We start from the raw sequence: 7,332 nt of genomic DNA on the forward strand, positions 1-7,332 counted from the left end.
CGGTGAATAGACGAAGTCCTCAAAACAATGTAGAAGTCCCAAGCAGGAAAATTATAGTTAAGGGAGAATGACTATAACCTTCTTCACCCTGCATGTTTGCTTGCTCAAACCGTAAAATCCCTCCACTCCCCTAAAAAAGCTCCAAGAATCCTCTGACACAATTCGATTGCGCCCGAAACTTCAAAAAAGCAATCAAACTCCACACCCTGAGGTTTTGAGACAGAAGAGGACGTGCGATCAACCGTCATCGAAACGTTAACATGATTTTTTGTGAACTTGTTGACATTTGAAATTCCAACCAAAACAGATATTTAGGGAAGGTCAAATGGGTTCGATTCGAACAGAAAAGAATTTCAACTAACGTTGGGCTTCGGCCACGATAGAAAAATGTTGAAAACACTTAAATCTTGGCAACCAAATTTGACGTAGGTCGAGTATTTTTTTTCGGCTTTTGATAACGTTAAAAAATATTTCGTTAGAGAACATTTTACAGGCAGAGGTACACAAATTATTGAAGTGGAGGAGGCAAAGTCCAAATTAATATTTTCTGTCAAAAAAGGTTTAATTTCCAAGAGTACTTTTTAAATGAATTGAATCTTCAATTAGGGAGCCTACGGAAGCCCCTCCCTATAGGTGCCTACATATTTCAATAAATTGCGTTTCAGCAGCTTTTAATATGTTAAAGAAATCATCAATTAATAAAATATGTATATTTTTTCATGTCAATATTTGCTGCAATTGTTGAAAGTAAAAAAATTCACTTAAAAATGTGTAATTTTGTTGTATTCGACTTGCACGCAAGCAACTTATACTTCAGGTTTGATGCACGCAATCGCCAATCGTATGTTTCAAGAATGCACCTATTCACACTCCTAACCCCTACCTATAACCATATCCAGGTATCAACCCTTCTTCTGATGCTACCACGGTGTCTCTTCAGTCTTCATGTGCCTCCACTGCGTGCGGAAGACCTCGTAATAAACTGTTTTGGAAGGATTGCTCCAAGAAACTGAGGTTCTCTTGGTCAAGGATTTCAGTTTTTTTTTATTGCTTTCTCTACGTAAAGACTAGTCAGTCCCGGGAGGAACACAGACAGAGAGAGGGAGGGCACTTTGGTCCTGGTTACCTTTTTCATGATCATCTCTGTGCCTGTATATTGATTTTTCCATTTGTCATCTCTTTGTGGCATTTTTTTAATCTGCCTCTCCCCCCCTCCTATACAAAGTTCATACGAAAGACAAACAATTCAGTATATCAACTACGTGCAGGCTGAAAGACATATGAAAAAAAAAATCCATGAATAGAATAAAATATTTGCACTCGAACAAGATTATTATTCTATTTTTGTTCTGAGTATATCGATGTGTCAGTTTTGCATGTATCGACACATGTTTTTACTTTCTTAAGTAAAATTATAACCAGCTTTATATTTTCTTGGTTTGCCTGTTATTAAGATAAGAAAACTATTTCAATCCATCTTTCATTAGAAATATCCCACATGTATCTATTTAAGATGATTTAAAGGGAAAGAGCAAGACTAGGTGATTTGGGTCAAAGGGGGAATTAGATAAGGCCAGAAATAAGAGATTGATTAGCATGTTTTGGACTCAGCTTACCTTTGCCAAATTTCTCTCATCGCGGAAGATCCTCAATTATTTCATATGAAGTAGAAATACTTTTTGACGTTTAGTTCCAATCAAAGGGGCTACTAACTGTATCTTCTTGTGGATACAAGTGGCACACAGGCTGGCTTGAGGCTGAGGATAGGAGGAAGAGACAGAAGATTGAGAGACAGGGCTGGAGGAATAATTCAATAACATACATAGCAATTTGTAGTACAGTAGAAGTGTTTAAGCGGGCTACAACCCCTAGGTCCCCCGTATCTTGGATCTCTTGTAGAACGTTTATTGATAACGGAGTTTTTAGTCGTTTATGTGGAGACATTTCCTGACTAGAATTTTAAATAGACTATTTGTCCCTTGTCCCGAGGTCAGACAGACAAATTTGTTTGAGGGGAGAGAGTCCTTGGACCTCGTCCTTCTTGGAATCTTAAATTTTTAGGCTTTCATCACAGTGGGCTATCATATATACTTTAATCGATTCACCAGTTTTTCTTGTTTCCTTGTAAGCTGAACATCCTCCCATGTGAAAGTTTTCCTCTACCAAAAGAAAATTCTGTATATTTACCCATGTTAGTCATTTCGCGAAAATGTCTAACCCATTGAAAATAAGGCATAAGGCCACAAGGCAAAACTCTTCGGAGGGTAATATCCATAAATAAACCCATATGCCATGCGTCAATGGCCGTAGAACAGGCAAATTAAAATCACCTTTAAAAGAGAAAAGATAATCCGTGCAAGAGTTCGAATTAAATAGCATTTAATAATATTTTAATTTTTAAGTTACTTTTAGTAATTTCTAACAATTGCGTTTAATATATGTAATAATAAGTTAAATAATAATAACGTAATATCAATACAATGAAAAATGTTAACAATAAAAAATAAACATAATGATAAATAAAGAATAATACATTTAGTAAATATAATATATTTAAAACAACATTCGAATAATTAAATTAATAACAATTAATAACAATTCGATAATTAAATAACATTTAGTAATAATCAATTTAACATTACTTAAATAAATTAAAAAAAGCAATGTTAACATTTCATCAGCAGGTTCTGAAGTTTTGGCTCATCATCTACTTCTTCTACAAATTGTACCTGTTTGCAAAAAGTCAAACAGTAGCCCTTCAGAAGTCGATAGTTATTACTTAGTGCATCCCAGTTGTAACTGATACCCTCTTGTAATTTTCTGGTACTTGGAAGGAGACAGATATGCAGTAACTCTAGATATTTAAAACCCAAAAGATACCACTCAATCTGGCTTGGTGAAACCTTATACCCAAGACCACCCAAAAAACCCTACAGATATTGTCTAGTACTGAGGATAGGATTAATTAAGATGAGCGTAACTAAGGGATTTTAATGGTCACAGCCAGGGGGAAAAAGGGGAAAGTGTCTCCACCCCCAAAAAACACTTCCTCCAAGGGAAATCCTGAATCCTAAGTTCTGAAAGATTATAATTAGTTCCCCCCTCCTCAGCTGTCTATTCACCCTTTCCATCCCCTCTCGATCATATTTAAAAAATTAATAGATGTGCAATAGAGTTTTGCATCAAGAAATACATAAACTTTAATTTAATAAGATGTATCACATCTTACAAGGTCAAGTTGTAGCAATGTTTTTGAATATCATGGTTGCCCCCCCCCCCTCCTAAGGGTAGCCTAGCAAAGAACGAACTCAAGCCAAAAAAAAAACAGAAATTTTATAGACATGTTTAGAAATTTTAAAAGGAATGAATATCAAACTTTTCTAGCTTGGCGTTTATCTGACTGATTAGTTGCAATTTAATTTTCATCAGTAATATTGACTTTTTAAACAGTGATGTGTTTTTCTCTTTCGAACTCATCAAAATTGGCACGCCTTCTCGATGAGTACCTGAGCTCCCATACATTTTGCCAGTCTCACTCACTGCCACTACGTTGCCATCCGAAAGCGCGAATACTTCTTAAGTCACATATTTTATATTTTATTTTATAGTGAATTTTGTATCAAGAAACAACTTATCAATCAGGTTTTTAACAAGTAATCAAACAGTTCATGGTAACAAATTGTAATTAAGTAGCAACCCGGATCAATAGTAACCGAAACTATAAAAAACATAATTTTGATACCAATAGACATGCCAAAAGAATTGGCTTGTTATGCTGATTCCAAATATATGTTTTTTATTTTCAAAACGATACATTAGCATTTGAGAATACTTTCAAACAATTCGTGGTACCGAACTGTAAGTAAGGAGCGACAATGTATACACCAAAAGAGTTGGATTTGTATGCTGATTTCAAATATATATGTTCCATCAAGTTTAGTCGTACCCATCAAAAGCTACGAGGCTGAGAAAATTCTAATTAATTTTAATCATACCGTCAGAATCAGCGCATCAAAGAACCCTACTGTAGAGGTTTTAAGCACATATCTGCAAAAACGCGAATAAAAAGATTTAAAATTTTAAATCTTTAAAGATTTAAAGCAGAATAAGAAGAAGTGTGATAAAAAGATTAGCGGAACGTTTTATAGTTTTGCTATTTAAGCAATGTTAGCAATGTCTTAATTTTTAGATAGGTTTTCCAGTTTTGAGACTGAAGGTTAAAATTTAGATTGTAACCATAAATCTTGGAGCAAGAAGAGATCTGACACCAGCCGATACAATAGTGGCTCAGTTCCCAGCCAATTGCTCATAGGGTTTTAAAAAAAACATTTTTAGTGCCTTTTTGAAACATTTTCCCTTCATGTATATAACGCAGGAAATGGTTTTAGGGGGGACTGAGGGAGATACTTGCCCTGCTCTCGAAAATTTTAGGTCTGCAAAATTTCTGATAAACAATCAAACAGTTATTACTAGTATCAGCAAATAAAAGTTAGTACTAAGTAACAGTAAATAATCTAACTTAATAAATGAAAAAATGATAAATTATTGATTTATTAATAAATAAATAAAAATAAAGAAAAATTATAGTTAAATAATTTAAATAATTAATTAGAAATAATTAAAAATAAATAATTGACTAATTAGTAAATTGAAAATAATTTCGCTAGTTGGCTAAATGAAAATTTTGCTAAAATTTGACCTGAAAATTTTGTGGGAGGCAAGAGGGCAAGAATTAAGTAAGCCAAGACTTTTCCCCGAATACAAGAGAGGCCAGAACTGCCACTGGGTAACACTAATAAACTTTAGGGTAAAAAAAGCCACTTTTTGAAAAAAGGAGCACTTGTGTATTTTTTTTTTCATCTAAACACCCTTTAGTTTTTATGCTTGGTCTTTTCTTGAGAGATAAACTCTGCCTGTGCTTTTCTGAATATTCTTTTCTGATTAATTAGGTCGTCCTTCAGTTTCAGTTGTAAAGGAACTTGTTTTGTGTAAGATGGCAACAATGTCCAAAAATTTAAACCCGAAGAAGCATTGTTTAAAAAATGTATGTAATTAGCCACAACTAGAACTCTTAGATTGGAGTCCCAGTCTTCCCGTTTTCTGATACGACATTAAAAGTTAATTTTTTTTCGATCAATGTAAAACTTTGGTCAAAATTTTTTTCCGACAACCTTCATTACTGAGTTTCACTAAAAGCCAAGGTCATATCCAGAGAAGGGATATAGAGAGTTTGACATCCCTCCCCTGAAGTGCCTGTGTGACTCGTAAAAACGTAATAAAAAGGTATAGAACGCATTTTGATATGTTTTTTAGTTTTTCTGTAGGTCTACCCCCCCCCCTAAACAAAATCCTGGATACAGCCCTATTAAAAGCGTATAGAAATTTTTCGCTATGGCATCGATTTAACTCCATTCTAATTTAAAATTTAAGCCTAAAGAAAGTCATCTAGGAATAAAACTCCAAATTAAAATAATGATAGGATCCTCTGGAAACAACAGACTGTTAATTGGGTATGACGCAAGTTTTTCATCGGTATTATGGCTATCAAAGTCTATATAAATTATAGTTCATTAAATACTATTTCTTGGTTGATTACACCGGACACAGTTAATTTCGTTCCATCGTTCATCCACTAAAGGTCTTGATCAGTAACTTATTTACTATTCAGCTAATGATGCCCCTTTGCCACCAGGGTTTCCGGTTTTGCTTTATTTATAAGAAGGTAGTACTCAGCTTTTTGATTCGTCTTTAAGCAAAAAAGTCTACTGCACGCTTTTCAAGCGGAGTAAGCTAATCATTACGGACTATTTTCTATATTTAACAATTGCGTTTGGTCTTATTGGTCTATTTTGTGTTGGAGAGGGGAGTTTACACAAACTTTATAGAAAGCATTAACAATTTGCTTATTTGCATTGTTGCTTGTTTTTTTACGAGTTAGATAGCAAACTGGGATGGGGGGGGGTCAAACCCGGTAAACCCCTGGGCACGGCCTTGTTGAGAAGATAGCCTTGTCTGGTTGTAGGAATCCTCCTCAATACCCGTATTTCATTTAGTGGATTAGTGCGCTGGATATGGGATAGTTTGTCCGAGAGGGCGAGAGTTCGAATCCTAGTGTACCCAATTATTTAGTTTGGGACGGGGTCAGTGGCATGACTCTGTAAGCTCATCCAGAGTAAACCCGGCTCTAAATGGGTACCAGGAGAAACTTGGAAAAAGTAAACAGGAAGCATGTGCGAAAGCACAGGATGGTTGGCCCCCAGCCAACCCATTTCACTTTCAATAGCACTTCTCTATTGCACTTTCTGGCTGAAGGGCCAAGAAACGGAGATCAGCACCGCCGGTAGGGACGCGGGTTCTAAACTTGGTACGATTAGAACAATAAGAAACTTTATGAAAGTGCCGAAAAACTTTACCGTGAAGAGGGAGATGTTGAGGAAGTGGCGACCCCCATCATATACGTAATAATTAATGTTCATTATTCAATCAATTTGAATAGTTACTAAAAAATATTAACCTCAGTTTAATCTAACTAGCCATAAATACATTTATTAACATAAGTGAGTGTTAGAATATTGAAAATACTTAGTTTGGAATAGTAAAAATCTTATTTACGATTTTTCTTTATAATTCCTAAATTTACTCATGATCCTGTTGTTTGTTGTTTCGACGAATAGAAGTGTCGATTTACTTGACCCCATTGTTTCTTCTGCGTTAAAATCAATGTGATTTTAGCTTCGTACATAATCTATAAAATTAATCGATGTATGTTAAATTAAAATATATCAATTATTATTTATAGCTTTTTTGATTACCCATTTTGGATTTTAGGCTGGTTGATGCAGCTTTAACGACACACATGCGTCAAATTTAAGGGAATTAAATAAGGAGTTTAATCCAACTAGCCATAAATGCAGCAACAGGGTAAAGGGGGATCAAGCAAGGTTTAATCATGACTATCAGATAAAATGAATTTTTAAAGAGGAATTTAGAGATCACAGATCACAGACACTTCCGAAAGTTATGACAGACAGCGCTGCCAATGCAGGGGAAATTTTTGCCCAAAATCTTAATAACTTTGCTATTTTTTATGGCACTTGGTATTAACCAAGTGACATATAGCGATCGCAAATTCTGTCGGTCTGTCCCGGTTTTGCTACTCTAGGCACTTTCAGGTAAGCTAGGAAGACGAAATTTGGCAGGCGTATCAGGGACCGGACCAGATTAAATTAGAAATGTCATTTTCTTGATTTGACCATCTGGGGGGGATGTGGGGGCCGGTTAATTCGAAAAAATAGAAAAAATGAAGTATTTATAACTTACGAACGGATGATG

This window comes from Artemia franciscana, chromosome 7 (genome assembly GCF_032884065.1).
Source record: "Artemia franciscana chromosome 7, ASM3288406v1, whole genome shotgun sequence".
NCBI lineage: Eukaryota > Metazoa > Arthropoda > Branchiopoda > Anostraca > Artemiidae > Artemia > Artemia franciscana.